The sequence below is a fragment of the Mastomys coucha genome, unplaced genomic scaffold (assembly GCF_008632895.1).
Source record: "Mastomys coucha isolate ucsf_1 unplaced genomic scaffold, UCSF_Mcou_1 pScaffold20, whole genome shotgun sequence".
Lineage (NCBI taxonomy): Eukaryota > Metazoa > Chordata > Mammalia > Rodentia > Muridae > Mastomys > Mastomys coucha.
Genome location: NW_022196903.1, coordinates 127,008,249 through 127,029,228, shown reverse-complemented (window position 1 = coordinate 127,029,228; position 20,980 = coordinate 127,008,249). Strand labels below are relative to the sequence as shown.

At 36.7% G+C, this 20,980-nt stretch overlaps 1 long non-coding RNA gene across 1 annotated transcript in view; it reads left to right on the top strand.

Moving 5' to 3' along the window:
• The window catches only part of LOC116098386, a 46,421-nt gene that overhangs the window by 24,235 nt on the left and 1,206 nt on the right, over window positions 1-20,980 (top strand). The window contains exon 2 of the long non-coding RNA XR_004121823.1: window positions 7,910-7,986. This is a non-coding gene — a long non-coding RNA (uncharacterized LOC116098386). The remainder of the gene's footprint in view (window positions 1-7,909; window positions 7,987-20,980) is intronic.

Below are 20,980 nucleotides of genomic sequence, written 5' to 3'. Positions count from 1 at the left end.
ACACACACACACACACGTAGAACAGTCGTCTGTTCAGGCAACTTAGGCTCAGTTGAGTAATTAGGCCTTGAATCCTGGAGCCCTAGTGGGCAGTTTCTGCCTGCAGAGGGCGGACGGAGTTCAGTTCTAACTCCTAAGTCTTTGGCTCCTGTTTCAGTCACCACCCCTCGCAGGAGATGTGTGCTCTTTCAGGTAGACAATCTCCCAAGTTGCAAGCATTCTGGGACCCTACTCCCAGTCATCTGTCCACAGCCAGGCATGCCTCACACCAAAGACAGAGAGCCATGCCCCACACAATATAAGGGGCCGTTTGCCCCCTCTTCCCTTTCTTGCTCTTTGTTTGTCTCCCCTCTTTCTTCCTTTCTTCCCCTCTTGCTCTCTCTTGGTCTTTCTTCTTCTCTTACTATCTTCCTCTTCTCTCTTGCTCTTTGTTCCTCTCTTGCCTTCTTCCTCTCTTTCCTCCTCTTTGTTTTCTTCTCTTACCTTCTTTCTCTCTTTCCTCCTCTTTTATTTCCTCTCTTGCCTTCTTCCTTTTTCCTCCTATTTTTTTCTTCTCTTGCCTTCTTGCTTTCTTGCTTTCCTCCTCTCCTTTCTTTCCTTCTCTCCTTCTCTTCTCTTCTCCTTCCTCTCCTTTCCTTCTCTTTACTTGACCGGCCTATTTTCTCTTTTCTATAATAAAATATCTCATTTATACATTGCCTTCTTTTTGACTAACATGCCCTGCCACAGGCTTCAGCTGCAGAGAGAGAAACTAGGTTCCAGTCAGCCAACCCAGGCCATATGTAACTGAAATTCTTTAAAACTGTTTAAATGGTCTAGCTATGGTATATATCTATAAATTATATATGTTATATGTATGCATACATTTTTTACAAAGTATTTTGATCATATTTCTTCCATTATACATATTACCTCCATATCTTCATTCACTATCCACCTCACATAATATTCTACCTTTATATAAATAAAACAAAATGAAAACTAGGGTATGGTTGATACATACATCATTACTCCTTTGAAGAAAAAATATTGTTGTTTTCCAAAAGCTATCAATTACAGATATCCTCTTGCTTAGTGAAGAGTCTTTCAGTCCATTTTCCCTTCTCCATATTGAGAGATTTCATCTTGTTTGAATGTGTACTGGTCTTTTACAATATTGTTTCAATCTCTGTGAATTTATATGTGCATCAGCCCTGTTATGTCTGGAAAATGCTGTTTTCTTAGCATTGTTAACCACCTCCAGCTTTTATGATCTGCTCAGCTCCTCTTCTACATAGACATTACCATTTTGAAGAGAAGGACAAGACACTGGTATCCTATTATGACTATAGACATCAAAGTCTTTCTCTCTTTCCTCACTGTTTTGTTATGGGTCTCTGTGTAAACTGCCATCTACTGCAAGAACCTTCTCTGATGAAGGTAATACACTTATATATAAATAAAGTTGTATGTTATTAGTAGTTATTTTATTGCCAAATTCATTTATCAGAATTATATGATTTTCCTGTGAAAATGACCTATCTAGCTCCAGGTTCTTAGTCTCATTGACAGTATCAGATATGGGTTCCATTTCATGGAATGCCATTAAATTGAATAAAACAATATTTGGTTATTCTGCAACTTAATTCATGTAACTATTGAATTGGTGAGCATATCTTGTAGACAGTTTATTATTATATCTCACAGAATTCAGTTCTGGTTAAGACGATGGTTATTTAACTTCTAGACAGAAGTTTTCAACATGTGGGTTGTGATACCTTTGGGGATTACATTATCAGATGTTTACATTATGATTCATAACAGTAGCACAATTACTGTTATGAAATAGCAATGAAATAGTTTTATGATTGGAGGTCAGACATCATGGGGAACTGTATTTATTAAAAGGTTGAGGCATTGGGGTGGTTGAGAGTCATTGTCCTAGAAGTATGACCAATTTCCTGTGGGCTTGAGACTTCCAGCTGAGTGCCAGCTACTCATGTTCAATGACATTAGAATGTGGTGGCTTTTGCAATCCAGCCTTACTGTCAAATTCTACAAGGTTAACCTGTAGCATTGTCAGTAGCTTGCAGTATTTGGGAGATATATGGGAACTATTTGGCCAACAACGCAAAATATATATATATAACTCATTCCCCATACTACAGTTTTAATTTTGCATGAAGCATATGATGTCTAGTTAGGTCATTGTATGGTAACTCTACTTAAATTGCATTTATGTATGCATATATTATAGGAGTTTCTGCAGTAGTAGCTTTTAATATGGCTTTTTAAAAATGGGTTTAAATTTGTTATTGACCTCATTATCCCTACTTAAACTTGTCGTCCCATTTCTATCTCTAGCAGCATGTTTTTTTTTCTTTTTTTAATTAGATATTTTCTTTATTTACATTTCAAATGTTCTCTACTTTCCTGATTTCCCTTCCCCCTGCTTACCACTCCAGCCTCACCCACTTCTTGGGCATGACTTTCACCTATGCTGGGACATAGAACTTCACATGACCAAGGGCCTCCCCTCCCATTAATGAATGCCAAGGCCATCCTCTGCTACATATGCAACTGGAGCCATGAGTACCACCATTTGTACTTCTTGGTTGGTGGTTTAGTCCCTGGGAGCTCTGGGGGTTCTGGGTAGTTCATATTGTTATTCCTCCTATGGGACTGCAAAGCCCTTCAACTCCTTGGGTCCCTTCTCTAGCTTCTTAATTGGAAACCCTGTGCTCAGTCCAATGGATGGTTGTGAGCATCAACTGGCAGAGTCTCGCAGGAGACAACTATATCAGGCTCCTGGCAGCAAGCACTTGTTGGCGTCCACAATAGAGTCTGGGTTTGGTGATTGTATATGGGATGGATTCCCAGGTGGGGCAGTCTCTGGCTTGTTATTCTCTCAGTCTCTGCTCCACACTTTGTCTGTAAATCCTTCCATGGGTATTTTGTTCCCCTTCAAAGAAAGAATGAAATATCCACACCTTTGTCTACCTTCTTCTTGAGTTTCATGTGGTTTATGGATTTTATCTTGGGTATTCTGAGATTCTGGGCTAATATCCAATTATCAGTGATTGCATACCATGTCTATTCTTTTGTGATTGGGTGACCTCACTCAGCATAATATCCTCCAGATCCATCCATTTGCCCAAGAATTTCATTGTTTTTAATAGCCGAGTGGTACTCCATTGTGTAGATTTACCATATTTTCTATATCTACTCCTCTGTTTAGGGACATCTGGGTTCTTTTCAGATTCTGGCTATCATAAATAAGGCTGCTATGAACATAGTGGAGCATGTGTCCTTATTACATGTTGGGGCATCTTCTGGGTATATGCCTAAGAGTGGTATTGCTGGGTTCCAAGATAGTACTACTAAATAGCAACCAACACATAGGGAAAAGATCTTTACCAATCCTACATATGATAGAGGGCTAATATCCAATATACAAAGAACTCAAGAAGTTAGACTCCAGAGAACCAAATAACCCTATTAAAAAATGGGGTATGGAGTTAAAGAAATAGTCCTCAACTGAAGAATACTGAATGGCTGAGAAGCACCTAAAGAAATGTTCAACATCCTTAGCCATTAGGGAAATGTTAATCAAAACAACCCTGAGATTCCACATCACACCAGTCAGAATGGCTAGGATCAAAAACTCAGGTGACAGCAGATGCTGGTGAGGTTGTGGAGAAAGAGGAACCCTCCTCCCTTTGTGGTGGGATTGAAAGCTGATACAACCACTCTGGAAATCAGTTTGGCAGTTCCTCAGAAAACTGGACATAGTACTACATGAGAACCCAGCAAATTTTCATATAGCTTTTCAAAAGGCTTCAAGTTAGTTATTCAACTCATTATTAATATTTTCCCTGTCTTCCCATTCTTGTTCCTGTTTAATATACCTATTTTAATTTCCTCTTTTATCACCTTATAAATCAGATGTCAGCCTCTTATAACCTAACATCTTGGTTCCTTACTAGCTACTTTGTGCATGTGTGAAAAATACAAATATGCAACAGTAACAATAAAATAGGGTCATGAATTCGTGATGAAGGAGAACCATGGGAAGAGCTGCAGGGAGAGAAAGAGAAGAAAAAGAAACGTTTCAAAAACAATAGTCCAGTATGATAAACCCTAAAATTCTTTAGAGTAAATAATGAATTTACACACAATCACGTTCAAGCATATATACAAACATGTATATGCATCAATGTATGTGTGTTTCTGACTTAGAACAGCTGTCTCTTGAATACAATACACATTACCAAATTGAGCCACAAAAAAGATAGTTAAATCTTTTGTTGTGGGACTTACTTTCTGATTAGACTCTGGAAATACTTTGTGCAGGGATAATAACAACTCAATAAAATGTGTGAATGCTAGATGTATACAACAACATTATGATTAGTGGATATAAACCTATATAGTTCAATGACAAAATTGATAACATCTTATTACAATATTAGACAATATGGCAGAAAAACACACAAATATTAAAATCTGAATAAAATTAGGAGAAAGATGCATTTGCCTTGTAGTAATTTTCTTCGTATTGCCCAGAACAATCCAAACATAAGTAGTATGTGAGTTTATTAAGTAGATTTCAGAAATTAACAATACTGGTATCCACTAGCAAAGGTCATTTATGATATGATACATAATACTCAGTGTTTTCAGAAAAAAAAAATAAAAATTTGAAGGACTCCAGCAAAAGCATCAACAATAGTATGTTACTGAGAGACTCGTTAAATTATATTGATGAGTATCAAAGTAAAAGAGAGCATATTAACATGTATTCTGTTCTTCTATAGAAAATCTTCACTTCTGATAGTATGTATTGTGTCAGAGTCCTAATTCCCAAAAACACTCCAATAAAAATCATAATGGATTTCATGGTATTATTACAATTCCTAGATATTTTTGCTAAATGATGAGTAATTAAATATACAGGTCAGGAGATAAATTTTGATCAATAATGCTGAAAGGCTTCAGTAGATAATAATTTAAATTTTAGTAAGTCCCCAAATCTGTTGTAGAAATTTTAATAGGATTAATTCATGTTGCATAACTGCCTAGAATGTTAAAATAAAAAATAAAGGTAAATATATGTATGGTTTGGTTGGTTTCTGAAGTATGGATCTATATCTATGGCTTTTGAATAAAAAACTATGCAAGGCTAGTTTTCAGCAGTGAACTGTATGAAAGATTTATTGACGTATGTGGGGTTTAAAAAACCAACTAGAAAGTTTTAAGAGGAAAGCTTTTCAGAGAAGTTCTTGCAAACTTTTCTATTTGTAGTCAATATTTTTTATTGGTTATTTTATTTATTTACATTTCAAATGTTATCCCCATTCCCAGTTTTCCCACCACAAAACCCCTGCAACATTCCCCCTGCCCCTGCCTCTATGAGGTTGCTATCCTACCCGCATACCTACTCCTGCCTCAGCACCCTAGAATTCCCCTAAGCTGGGTCATCAGGGCTCCACAGGACCAAGGGGTTCCCCTCCCAGTAATGTCTGCTAAGGCAATCCTCTGATACATATGCAGCTGGAGCTATAAGCCCCACAATGTGTATGTACTCTCTGGTTGGTGGTTTAGTCCCTGGGAGCTTTTATTTCTAATAAAATAAAATTTTGATTAAATTGAAACATTCAGCTCATTCCCAGTGGTCTCAAGCTTATCTGTTGCTATGGGCATTTTTTTTTAAAGATTTCTTTATTATTTATTTATTATTATACACTCTAGTTGTCTTCAGCCAAGCCAGGAGAGGGCATCAGATCTCATTACATGATGGTTATGAACCACCATGTGGTTGCTGGGATTTGAACTCAGGAACTTCAGAAGAACAGTCAGTGCTCTTACCCACTGAGCCATCTAACCAGCCCTGCTATGGACATTTTAACATGCTAAATAAATTAAGTTTTAAGTTTTACTAGCTAACATGTATAAACATGGAAAACCTGAGTTTGCAAATACTAAATCAAGTAAAAATCTCAACAATGAAAAGAATATATCTTCATTTGAATACTGCCAAATGAATTTGACTTACCTTCTAACAGCACAAGAAAAGACTTATTTAGTCAAAGAGTGAGATAGATAAGTGAATTTGTTTTTTGGTTTTATGAGAATAATGATGTTTTATAGAAAATCTCCCAGTGAACATAATCTTTAACATACTCTGATACTTCCCCTCCCAACCCCACCATGGCATTTTTCATAGAACTTAAAGGAGAGTTTCTGAACCCAGATGCAGGTAGATATTGAAGAAAGGAATTAACACATTATTATTTGGTGAATATACTTTGCAGTTTATTTTTCCCCATCTTAATTTTGTTACTGAGCAGCAGGAAGGAGTGTTAGCATTTGATTTTGAAAAATTTTTGAGACTTTTATACAGCATAGTGATTGGGTTTAAGTCTAAATGGTGGTACAACAAAATCACTTGTATGCCTTTGTTCATTGCAGTGGTGAGTCTAGTAGTCAAATTAAGGAAGAAGCTTAGATGTCTGTCAACAGATGAAAGGATAATAAAATTTGTTTTGTATGTGTGTGTATTTCTGTGTGTGTGTGTGTATGTGTTAACAGCCATTCATTGAACTGAGCACATGGTCCCCAATGAAGGAGTTAGAGAAAGGACGAATGGAGCTGAGGGGTTTACAGCCCCTTAGGACGAACAATAATATGAACTAAGTAGTACCCTCATAGCTCCCAGGGTCTCAACTACCAACCAAGGACTGCACATGGTGGGTCTGATTGTTCAGGCAGCATGTGTATAGTAGAGGATTGCAAATTTGATCATCAATAGGAGGAGAGGACCTCAGCTCTGTAAAGGTTCTGTGCCCCAGTGTAAGGGAATGCCAGGGCCAATAAGTGGGAGAGGGTAGGATGACAGGCATGGGGAGGAGGGAGGCAACAGGGGTTTGATCTTGTTGTTTTTGTTTGTTTGTTTGTTTTTTTGGAGGGGAACTGGGAAAGGAGAAATTTACATGTAAATAAAGAAAATATCTAATAAAAAATAAATAAAAAAAAAATTAACCAAAAAAAGAAAGGTGGAATGGTATGTTACTTTCAGGGAAGTGAATAGAAGTAGATATTAAATGTTAAGTGAAATGAGTCAGATTCATATATAATTATTTTACAATCATGTACATGTCTGTCTTATTTATATAATTTAATAGAGAGACTCTAGCAAAATATTAATAACATTGTATGTGTGTGCATTCATGCACTTGCATGCACACACACATGCACATACACATACACACACACATACAAACACACACACACACATATACAAAAACATACAGAATTGAGAATCCCTGGAAAATAACAAAATCATTAAAAAGGGGGGGGGTAAAGAACTAGTATGTTAAATTATGTGGCATACTTGTATAAAATGCATTTATAAATCCAATCACTACATATAAAGATTAAATATCATAACTACACTTTTTGAATTAGTCTTCTTTAGGGTTTGTTTGACTTGACCAAGTTAGTCCTTTGATACTTGATGAAATTAATTCATGTTGAAAAGGGGAAACATGGAAGAATTCTCATTCATGTTGCCTAGGTAATGATGAAGCACTTTAACCACAGGATTACTCACAAGCTTAGGATATTTTCTTTGATCATGGCTATTCATTTATTTAGTCTTATTTCTTTTTTTACCTAAAGAGGAAATACAGCATTCTAATGATGCTTCAGACCACTTGGTGCAGTTTACTTCTTCCTCCTGCTATAGGAAGTGTTGATAAGAGAACTCAACTTTAAAAATATTTTTTAAAGTATAAAGACTTGGGAAAATAAACTATGAATTTTGTAATATTTCTATGACTAATTAATTCACCTTAGGAAATGTCATAGTCTTCTATTTTTATAGTGGCCTAATTTCTGGTATTAATGCCTCCATTTATAAACATTACAGGTTTACTTCTGTATTAAGTCATCCGAAGATCCAGCACAAAGGTACACATGAAGAACTTCCTTCATTTTGTTTACTAGGTAAGACCTTTCTGTAACATATCAACAGGGAAGACTTATCTTTCGTTTGTTAAATAACTCATTAATATCAATTGTGCTGTCCATTTACCTCTGAGTTTGGTGCCATCCACTAGAACTTGGTTGACCCACCTGGACCTACACCTTTTAAAATGGTTCCCTACTTCTCTAGCAGCTATCAACTGTCCATAGCTCTATAGTATGTATTTGGGCCTCATAATTTTCTTTCCATTCCATGCTATAATATTAACTGGCTTGATCTTGTACAGGCCTTATTCAGCCAACTACAGCCAACGTGAGTTCATGAATGTAGTAGTCTATCTATTATGTCCAGAGGACGTTATTTTGCTCCAATCCTCCACAACCTTTAATAGGTCTCTGAGCCCTAACGGGTGAAAAAGATATCCTTTTATTTCTCTTTTATTTCTGCACATTCTGAGGCTACTTACTTCCTGCTATTTGTCCAGTGGAGTTCTTGAGTTAAGAACTATTCATTACCCAAAAATATTTCTTTGATGAGGTCTGAGAGTTGCACTAATTTATAGGTCTGAATTCAGATAGAAGTTTCACTATACAATTATTTATAACAACTATTCTACTTTCACTTTCCATTTATAGCTCTTTTACTAGTATTGATTTTTAAAGTGACATGGCTTGAATATTCCAAATAAATAGTTTACAGTATTAATACTCTCTGTTTAAATGTAGACCAAGTGTGTTTCTTCAGCTGCAAATACTGGGTAGGGCTTTAAAATAAATCTGCTTTCTAAAATTATCTTCAGAGATATCTGTCCTCACATGAAGTACAATAAGTGTATATCAAAGTCAATCAGAAAATAATAGAATGTTTTGTGTTCTTCTGGCATAATTCCTTTTAAAAACTTTTTACTGATTTTTTGTGAAGTTCACATTTCCCATCAGGGCCTTCATTCCCACTCATCTTCCAGTTTCTCCATATCCACTCTCTACTCTTGCAACCTCTGCCCAAAGGAAAACAAAAGAAAACCTTGCCATACAAGCATGTCATGGTTTATAACACACTAAACCCTTTCCCAAATAGTTTTATCTGTACATGTTCATTGCAATAAGTCTTTGGTCTGATTTGAGGCCTCTGGCTTACATCAATACTAGATCCTTACTGGGACACCTCTTGGATATGCTGCTGTTGCCCTGTGTTATGAAAATCCTGAATGAAAGTCCTGCAGCTTTTATACTTCAGTACTGGACATTTTGCATTCTAGCAGCACATTGGTGATGTAGAAGTTGGGGTGAGCCCACTCAAAGTCCTGTATTGGGTGATAGCAGAGATGGTCAGACCTCTAGCTCTCTAATACCATCATCACCAAGGCCAGTTTGCCCTTCTAGTTTGCCTAGCTGAGGACAGAGCCAGCTCTCCTACACCCATGCCACCAAAGTCAGCTTTCCCATACTGCCCAGATAAGGTATGGAGCCAATTCCCCCAGTGCCACAGCTGGCTACAGGCAGAGTCAGCTCTAGTAAGGGAAACCTGGAGTATGTTCATGAGAGTAGACATAATTAAAATTTAACTAGATGTGTTTGATAACAAAAGATGTAATAGTTTCTATTTTCTTGAAATATCTGTTCTATCTCTTTGATAAATGGATAATAAAATGTGGTGTACTTACACAATGAAATATTATTTTAAAAAATGAAATTATGGGCTGTATAATCTAGGCAGGCAGAGCATGCTTGAGATGATCCCTAACTGCACAAGCATGGCATAGCACTCCTGGAACAATTCCTGAGATGACACAAGACATCCAAAGGCAGCAGACATCATTAAAATGAACAAGGAAGTAGTAGTAAGATGAGAGAAAGGTGTGTGCACAATGAACAGAGGCAGAAGAACTGGAGACTCAACTCAGATTGAGGAATATCCTCATGTGAGTAGTCAGTAATGCCACCTAAGACTGTGTTGAGGTCTTGACTTACACTACCACCAAGGGCCATATCTCTGTGTCCATGGCCCTGCAAGAGTAGGTATTTGTTACTACCAAAGATCAGGCCAATGTCCGTGGTCTGGACTGTTGCCTGGGGCTATGTTCATGTCTGAGGTCTGGGTAGAGCTTGTCCCCACCCTTGCTTAAGCGTTGTGGAGAGCTGGCTCCTAAGGTGTAAGATCAGAAAAACTGGCCTCACCCTTCACCAGCTGTAGAACTTGGGTGAGGGACTCTGCAACTTGCCCAGGAAGCACAGTAGAGTTGGACCTGGTTACATTCCCTGTGATTGAGCTGACACTGAGGGTGTGAACATGGGAGATCTGTCACCAGCTGCAGCACTCCTAGGCCCTGCACCTCACCTAGGCAATGCAGTAGAACTGGCCCTGATGGCTTAGGTGTAGGTGAGCTGTCTCTGCCTCTTGTTTCTATGGCATTGGATGAGCTAGCCAGACAGTGCTAGAGAAATTGCTCAGGTGGTGTGGTTTCAGGAGAGCTGAAGGGTTTTGAGTTGGCTCACACCAACATCAATTCCACCTGTCAACTGCTGGACTGTGTAAACAGATTTGTCCTACATATCTAAAGGTATATGACACAGGGCAAAACCAGAATTATCTGAGAGGAGTGAGGATCCAATATTGATAGTGTAGCAGAATCCAGAGGCCTGTGACCTGACCTATGACTTATTGCAATGAACTTGTTAAAAAATATATTAGATATTTTCTTTATTTGCATTTCAAGAGTTATCCCCTTTCCTGGTTTGCCACGGGACAGCCAATCTGGGCCTCCCTTAACCCGTGGGGGAACAGGGTCTTAGTCAGGTAGACAAGGCATTGGTGGAGAAATGACAAACAAAAATAGACACAAGGGAGTGCTGTAACTGAATGTAATTTGTACAAAATAGAAATCAGGCTTATATGGTATACAGAAAACAGGGCAAAGGACAGAAGTCACATAGGTAGGAGTTGGCTACATCAAGGTCAGTAAAATCAAACAGCCAGGTGCAAGGTGGAGGAGCAGTGGTGTCCTTCTTGGGCTAGGCTGTCCTGGCAGCCCCAAGATAAACTCTCAGGTTCTGTCTGAGGCAAGTAGCTGAAGGTCGTCATATTTTAGCATTCTTTTGCTGTAACATAAATAATTAGTGATGGGAACCCTATAACTTCAAACTTCTCATTGGCAGTAAAACAGTTTTTCTTTCTGTGTGAGACTGCTCTGATAATAAGTGCCTAACTGCTATCTCTAACCCTTGAGACACCCTGTCTGGTAAGACAGCTTCTTAGTAAAAATTCCCAACTAATTACAGCTAGGACATCTATTAGGATTATTGAAACACTGTGAAGGCCAGAAAATAATGTTCAATCTCAGTTTTAGCTAATAATGAAATATTTCTTAGGGCACCTTTATGCCTGAATAAAGAAAGCATGCAGATTTCTCCACAGATTATAGCAGAGATCAATCTGGAACACCTCTGAGTTAGGAGATGTCAACGACTAGGCTACCTCAGGAGAAAGACTCCCTTTAGAGTCATATGCCTCTTGTTCATGATCAGGTTTTAACCCTCATACTATAGACCTACTGTGGTAGACAAGTGCGTGCAGCATTGGTTTCCCCTCTAAAAACCCCTATCCCATCCCCCTTGCTTCTCTGAGGGTTTTCCCTCACCCACCCACCCACTTCTGCTTCCTTCCGGGTCTGGTTTTTCCCTACACTGGAGAATCTAGCCTTCAAAGGACCAAGGGCCTCTTCTCATTGATGTCTAACAAGGCCATCCTCAGCTACACACATGGCTGGAGCCATGGGTCCCTCCATGTATAGTCTTTGGTTGGTGGTTTAGTCCCTTGGAGCTCTGGGGGATTCTGGATGGTTGATATTGTTGTTCCTTCTATGAGGTTGCAAACCACTTCAGCTCCTTCAGTCCTTTCTATAACTCCTCCATTGGGGACTCCATGCTCAGTCCAATGGTTGGTAGGGAGCATCTGCCTCTGTTTTTGTCAAGCTCTGGCAGAGCCTCTCAGGAGATAGCTATATCAGGTTCCTGCCAGCAAGCATTTCTTGGCATCTAAAATAGTGTCTGGGTTTGTGTCTGTATGTAGGATGTATCCCCAGATGTGTCAGTCTTTGGATGGCCTATCCTTCAGTCTCTACTCCACATTTTATCTTTATATCTCCTCTCACGGGTATTTTGTTTCCCCTTCTAAGATGGATCGAAGTATCCACACTTTGGTCTTACTTCTTCTTGAGCTTCATGGGGTCTATGAGTTTTGTCTTGGGTATTCCAAGATTCTGGGCTAATCAGTGAGTGTATACCATGTTTACTCTGGGTATGATTGGGCTATGTCACTCAGGATGATATCTTCTAGTTCCATTCATTTATACAAGAGTTTACTGAAGTCGTTGTTTTTAATAGCTGAGTAGTACTCCAGCAGTGAAAATTTGCAAGCAAAGAAGTGCAGTGGACCTGCCTCCATCACAAGTACTAAGATGGGACACAGAGGTGAACAAAGGCCAAAGATTGATGATCTTTGGCCTTGGAACTCTCTTTTACTGATCTGGGGGCCAGAAGCTGATGGTCTCTGTAAACTTTATTATTTCTTACTGTTCCTGCCGATAAGCACTGGTTTCTTTTCTCTCTGTTCCAGGACCTCTCAGTGGCCAAGCCAGAGGCTTGGAATTCATTAACTGTTTGCAAGCCAGAGAGAAAAGAAAGAAAAACTTAAAATCTTTTACACAGACAATATGCTCAAACATACACGCATATTTCGTTGGGCCCGACCACCTGTCTTATCAAGTTCACAGTGTTCATGCATACTTAGGTACATATGCATATACGCATACATGTACATATAGACAAGCATACATACACATATATACATTTGATGAATGGGAAAGAGTCCCCCAAACCACACACATACATTTGGTGGATGGATGGAGGCTAACCCCAGATGCCACATTTTATTCCTTCTCTCTGGCTTACTTAAGTCATCTTAGACAAAAATTATTTAGGAAATTACCTCATAGATAGCATGTTACATAAAAGAGAAGTTAGAAAAGGATGTTAATATTAAGTTCAAAGCAGTCTTTCATTCTATAAGCTCACCATGAGTTCAAAGCAACAGTTTCCCATGTCCTGGCTTTATCACAGTACACACATGTGCCTTTTTCCTTGGATATAACCAAGAATGAATGCTTTTCCTTCCCCACAAATTTGTCCCAAGCTTATTTCAGTTTGTAGTGTAAGCATGAAAGTTCATTTTATTTTGTATTATGCAGCCTTTACTTATTATACTATGAATAGTAGGCACATTCTCTTCTTGATTCTAATTTTTATGTTTCTTGCAAAAGAACTAAAACCATCTCTTAAAACCTTCTTCTTAAAATTATTTGCATCAAATCAGGACTTATATAAAACCATTATCAGGAATTTTAAAATCACCAATTGGTTGACACAGCATTAATTCATGATAGTGTATCTTTTTTGATTTGCAGAAAACCTCTCCAATAGGGTGAGCTAATGCTCAGGATTCATTAGATTATGCAATAATGGCAAGAAAGACATAATAATAAGGAACAATTCTGAGATCAAATCTCTTGGGGCTTTGCCTCAGAGCTCACTCATTGCAGACCATGTAAAAGATGAACATCTCCAGAAAACTTACTTACATGTTATTAGCCTTTCCTAGATGGCTCCTGACAAAGAAGGGTGGACAAAGGGTATACTGTGGGACAGACTGTGACACATCTATAGCTTCCAGATTGGGGGTTTTCTTTGTGTGTGAGGAGAGGTTGTAAGGGCAGAGAGTGGGTAAAGAATGATGAAGAGTTAAGAGGGATTGGGGTGTGTCATGTGAAATTCACACAGAATCAATAAAAAATTAAAAATATGAAAAATACACACTTGGGATGCAGCAGATAGATCAAAGTGAAAATAAGTAGAATACCTACTTATTGGCTGTGTCCAATGTGTTGGCTAGCAAAAATAATGTCAGGTAAATGGATCATGCGAGAAAAAAAAGTCATTCTGATTGAAGTAGCTCAGACTCCAAAAGACAAATGTGATGTTCTCTACTGTATATAGATATTAACTTTAAGCCTTGAAATACATGCTACAGTCTGTATAATCACAAATGCTAGGATTCAGGTAAGAGACTAGTTGGGATGGGAGGAAAGGAAAGTGGAATACATAGATATGAAGAGACAAGGGTGGACTAGAGGTGGAGGAACTAAATAGGGAGAAAGATGGACAAGAGAGGAAAAGGAGGAAATATGTTGAGGGACAACTAACATTAAAAATAATTTGAAGGGCTATATGGAAACATACTATTGGAAAAGTTTCCTAAAATATATATGCATATGAAAAATTTAAATAGAATTGCTAAATAATCAGGTAGACAATCCTCAACTAGATTTTTTTTGCAACCAATTCAAGGTTCCAATGCCAGAAATGGGTTACATATAGTAGAATCACTGGCTAGAAGGGCCTCATGGAAACTACCAAACATCATAACCTATTGCCAATTGGAATGGTTACTCTCAACACATTGATGTTATGGCCCTGTTTTTGAAGACAACATATATCAGTTACATGGGGAAGTCAAACTTGACCTGCTTAGCGTTATTATGCTCAGAATCAACACCTGAATAAGACTGTTAGTTAGTATCTTTTGTTCTCCAAGAGTCTGAATTGCATCTTTTGACACTATGACCACTAGCCTACAGGGTGGAGAGGTCATGCTTTTTTTCAGCTTGATGTATCTGCTGTATCTCAAGGCTGTTGTATCTTCAAGAGGATTTTACTCTCTGTTTCTTTGTTTAAGCAGGAGCAATGGCAAAAGCTTTCAGTGTTTTGAGGGCCTCTCTGGGCTCCCTGGACAGCAGCTATAAGGAAAAGATCTCATACCTGGCAGTAGAATTTATTTATTTTTTTTAAGAATCACCTATGGCTTGTAGGAAGACCATGACCCAATTGTTCGTAGTCCGTCCACATCTTAGGGGCACTATTGCCATGATGAAACACAATGACCAAAAGCAACTTGGGGAAGACAGACTTTACTTGGCTTATACTTCATATTGTAATCCATCCATGAAGGATGTTAGGATGAATTGGGTAAGCTCCTGCTTACCCAACAGAAAAACAGGCAATAAGATCCTCTTGATGAAGACAAAACACCCTTAAGATGCAACAGATACATCAAGCTGAAAATAAGCAGTACATCTCAACCCTGTGGGCTGGTGTCCATAGTGTCGAAGTAGGAACTCAAAGGTCAGGAATCTGGAGACAGGAGCTAAGGATGTCAGGAACGGGAAAGGAAGTTGTTTACTAGCTTGGTCAATTGACTTGCTCAACCTGCTTGCTTTAGAGAATCCAGAAATACCAGCAGAGAGATTGTACCACCTACTATGGGTGGAGCCATCCCCAATTAATCACTAAGAAAATGCCTTATAGTTGGATCTTATAGAAGCATTTTCTCAGTTGAGCTCCTCTTATTTCAGAAAATTCAAGTTGACTACTAACAAGTTGAAAGTAGCCAATGCACTTTGTTTAAACTTTTCTTGTTTGTTTGTTTGGTATGTTTTGGGTTTTGGCTTCAAACTAATTAAATATTTTTGTGGCTTAAGAGTGAGTAGTTTTAAAATAGGACTTTTTCCAGTTTTTCATGCTTTTGTTATCTCCATCTTCCATCATCTCTGTCTAAATTGGTGGTTCTTAAAATTCCATATGCTGAGACCCTTTAAAACATATGTCATATTTGGGAAGATCCAACCACAACATTATTTTGTTGCTACTTCATAAGTATAATTTTGTTACTTTTACAAATTTTAATTTAAATATTTGATGACCAGGGTATCTGAGGTGTAACTCCTGTGAAAGTTTCATTCCATCTCCAATGGAATCATGATGTAGTGTTGAGGAACAGTCATCTAAATCTTATTAGTTCTAGTCTTCCCCTGGCAGTTCTTTAATATAATTCTCCCACATGCCTCTTTCAGGACTGGTATGTTGATATCTGGCCTCTGTAGACACTCACATCAATTTAAATGGAGAAATATTTGTTTGCTTGCTTTTGTTTTTGATTTTTGAGACAGGGATTTTCAGTGTAGCCCTAGATGTCCTGGAAATCAGGAGGCTGACCTCTTCCTTTCAAGTGCTGGGATTGAAGACATATGCTACCACATCCAGCAAAAAGAAGTCTAAAAAGTTAAACATGTGATCTATTGATGACAGACAAAACTTATTTGTGGCTTAATTATTGCTTATTGTCAAATTATGGAAGGTTCTATTTCCTGGGGATTCTGTGAAAAAGCAGAAGATATAAGAAAACTCAACAATTATTTTCCTTTAATCTGATCTATGGATTTTTTTAGCTTGATAAATCTATATCATTATTGTTTATTTACTCGAATTTTTCCCATATTTGATCATGTTTTCTTCTCCCTCAGATCCTTCCATATCCTCCTTAGCTCCTTATCGGCCAAGTTCACATTCTTACTACTAAATAATATCAAATTAACAAGCAAAAATCACAGTAAGACACAAATATTAAATACAGTACAATAAAAAATAATACAGAGTAATTTTTTGTTGTTGTTTGCCAGCAATGTCTAGATGGGGGCCTACTTTGCAATGTAGTTAATATACCCTTTGCAACTTAGTTGGAGAAAAGAGAAGCTGGTTGATTGAATCAAGTAAGTTAAATGATTCATCAGTCTGTTAATTGAATAAAATAAGTATGAAATATTGACAAATGCAATTAAAGTTATTTACCAGTCAAGACAATTTAGAGTTTGGAATTTGAAATGTAGTAATAACAAAATTATTTTAAAAGGGCATGATAATATGTGTATGTGTCAAAAAGCAGGGGGAGGGTGATGGGATAGGGGATTTCAGGTGGGGAAACTTAGAAAGGGGATAACATTTGAAAGGTAAATAAATAAAGTAGACAATAACAAATTCAAAAGTTTATTTAAATAACTAGTTTTTAAGTAGAAACAATCAGATTCCAAGACAACTTATTTGAGAATTTTTTAAAAACACTACTGAATTTGATGTATATCTATAAAATACTCATCAAATATTGAAGAAGTAAGCATTAAATAATGTTCATGGAGATATTTTGAACAGAGTAACTATGAGAGAAGTGCATTATGAGATGAGAATCCTGAGTATAATAAAGAGACTTCTTTGAGGACCATTATGAAATATACAGCGTAATAATTCATGTCTGTTTCCTGGTCCGAGAAAGTAGTATATACCGATTTGTGGCTTATTTCTTGCTTGTTATCTAAATTATAAAATATTGAATTTCCTTCTGGGGACTCAGAAAAATGCAGAAAGATATTAATAAGAAAACTCAACAGATATTTTACTTTAACACCTCCACACATATGTTAGATAATAAGCCATTCAAGTCAGTTTCAGAGCTTGAGTTTGACATTTCCAACATTTTTCAGATTTCAAATGTTAAATGACATCTATTCTTGATGAGCCTAAATGAAGAAGATGTTAGACAAGTTTAAAGTCTGCAAAACCATGAAAGGTAATATACCTTCATTTGCATTCTAGCAAATGAGAAATCAACTTTTCTCCCAACACCTGCTTCAGAAAATTCCAGCCTATGATGCAATCTGTGGATAAACCTTCTGAGCTGTATGAAGACAATGTTTTCTCTGCAAACTCTTATGATTTTTTTCCTGCCGTGTCCTAACAAGCTTTCCTAGTGTATGCTGATCACAGACAGGAAAAGGCTGCAGAAACATCAATGTACACCTAGAGACCCAATATTAATTAAATGAACTTAGATTAAGAAATCACATTTATGTTCATACTTCTGTTTCCATACTTATTCTTTCTAGTAGCCACCATTTCCATCCATGTAGTGGGTGAATTTGCTTCCAAAATTTTGGGTTGTCTTTAGTGTACAGGTGCCCCTGTAGTGACTGACACAAGAGAAAAAGATGAGATTCTTTGTTTTGGCTATTTCAAGAGCTGCTTTGAAGAAGTTTAAGGAATTGGTTTGAAACTGTGAACAGACACATGTTTGTAGAATGGTCAAATACAAATTATGCCCCTGACTTGTGTTGAATAACTAGGAGACACAGCAAGATCCCATAATCAGTCATAGCACCAAGGTTCATAGAAAGGTCAAGATATTGTGGTTTTCATCTTGTTAAATGCCATGTACATTGTGTCTACAGTTTGTCTGATGGGAGAACTTTTAGATATCTAAATGAACCAGAATACTAGAATAGTTCATCCTTAGGAGTTATTATAAGTTGGAAGCAACAAGCCAGGGCAGTGTGTGTATATTTAATTATATATATAAAATTATTATATATATAACTATAATTATAATAATTATATATATATATAATTATGTGGACTTCCAGCATTGTAGGGAGACAAGACACTTCAATTTTAAAGCATATAGAAAATGTGTTTGATGTACCTATTATACCATCCTGATTTCTTAACTTACTTGTCATAAAGATCTGAGAATCATAAAGAGAATCACTACAATAAACAATGATACATGCATACAGTACTATTGAACAGTAACAAGTATATTTAGAATAGACTTGATATATAACTGCCACAAGCAGCACTAACTCATACCAGCTTCAGTATGAATGGATGAAAAGCTCAGAGAAGGTTTAGCCATTTAATGACAGGGAAGAACATTAAATATGACACTGTGCTGACATCAGTGTTTTTACAAGTTAGGGGGTGGGACTTTCTATCTATTTCTTTTTTCAATGGATTCACATTTTTCCATAGATGCTTTATGTTAAGATCATCACAAGATCTTAATCTTTCCTATCATAGTAAGCATTCCATTTCAAGTAATATTGAATTTATAATAATTAATAAAATTATTTCATCCCCAATTATTAAAATGATACTCATAAAAGCATACCATAGTAGTAGAAAATTTCTTACTCTCTTTTGTTCATCATCTTTAAATATGGTGGAGTGAGGAAAACTGTTGACATAATTATTAATGATATATTATCTTGCAAGAAGGAAATTAATCAACTAGAAAAATAACTGAGAGCTATATGAATTCATTCAGCAGTGTCAGCACTACTAAATGTCATGACTTTCTTCCAACTCTTAAGAAAGTAGTTCACACAGAATTTTATAATTTTGTTATCTATAAAACCTTTCCATCAGTATGGCAGGAGCCATTGAAGATGAGATCCACTTAGTCCTAGAGGGGACAATGTCTAGAATCTTATTTCAGGAGAATCAGATAGTTGGTGAAAATGATAGCTTAGTTAAAAATTGATGAAAGAACAGAATTGTAAACACTAGGAACAGCAATCCACAAAGGAAAACAAAAAACAAAAACAAAAACAAAAACAGCTCACCACTTCAGCTTGCAGGTGCTGGCTTCATGTTGCATCTATATGCTTCCATAAGTAGAAGCATTAATAAGAGCAAATGTCTGAAAATTCCACAATTCTAGCCAGAATACCAGTAGAATGTATACTAGGTGCAAGTATATTAGTATTAGTAGTGTGACTGCTGACAAGGTAAAATATAAAAGTTATATTAAGTTTATAACAATAAAGTAGATTTGGAGAGTATATAACCCATTGATTTGTATGTGTTTCCTTTAAGAGTGAGCAATTAACTTCTTTATGGTGATTTTGGCTATGTATACACAAACAATAATTCTACCATTATTTGTGATTAGTAACAATTTGATTTAATATTTTTCCAAAATATTTTCTAATTTTTTAAAAAAGAATATTAACTCAATGAAAATAACAGAGAAGTAAATATGGGACTATTATGAAATTCCTTGAGTTATTTTTCATAAGACTCTTCAATATGAGTAAAGACAATATTAAATAAAATTGTTATTTGAGAAATTATGGTTAGTCCAAAATGCAGAGGATGTACCTTAATAAAGAAAGAATGAACAACATGATATTTCATGTTTCTTTGTTACCTGTTACAATAGTTAAGAATTTTACCATTTCCTATTCATTGGTCCTTATTATCATAGTATCAATAATGCATTGAATTAAAATTATGTTTCAAAAAATGTGAATAAAATTGACAGTTTGGAATAGGCATGTTGTTTCTCCTCACAAAGTAAGCTCTTAGCTTGGAAGGTCCTGGTTTCAATCTGTATTATTATAAATTAGACAAATTTAAAATCTGATATTAATAGAATTAGTACAGTATAGAAGAAAGCATAAGGAGGTAAGCAAATGTTTTTAAAATACCAAATGGCATTGATTTGAATTTTCCAACAAAATTATTATCAATTTGCAGATGCTTATGTGACAATAATCCCAGTTACAAACAATACATCAGAGGGCATGTTGCTGTTCTAGTGAGACTCTATCTGCAGAGGAAGAAGAGCTATAGATCAAGAATCTTTGATACTTTGCATTCATCTTGTGTTCTTACAATTGTGTCATTTTTCTTCGAGGTTATAGACAACATGAAAATTTTGGCAGTTGCCAAAAGTGAGTATCACTTACACGTTTAGATAAATTACTACAAATCCATTGGCCCTACAGGGCAATCCATTAAGATAGGCATGAGTTAAGTCTCTAGATATAATTTTACATTCAAAAAGCATCAGGGCACACAGGTTGTTAGCATCCCCAGGCGACAGTATCAGTTACTCCAATCCTGTCCCAGGAAATCACATAGAATTGGATCATATGCCTTTTCGGTTGTGTTTGGCAATTGATCATTGAAAAACTAACTCATGATGTCATCAGCATGACAATATTCCTCATGTCCTGGAGATGCTGGAGGCATACTTGCTGTTTATTTACCAAGGGATCATAGAGTGATGCCAATCCTTGGAGGCTGGTCATTTTATTGCCTCAATGCTAAGAAGTGCCTAGAGCCCTTCCATTCTCATTGCAAAGATTAACCTCGGGAAGCCATCTTTAGTTCAGTCTTCTATGGTTATAGACTCAACCAGACTCTGGTCTTAAAAATCCATGTCATGGGTATTTGGTTCCCCCTTTTAAGAAGGAATGAAATGTCCACCTTTTGGTCTTCCTTCTTCTTG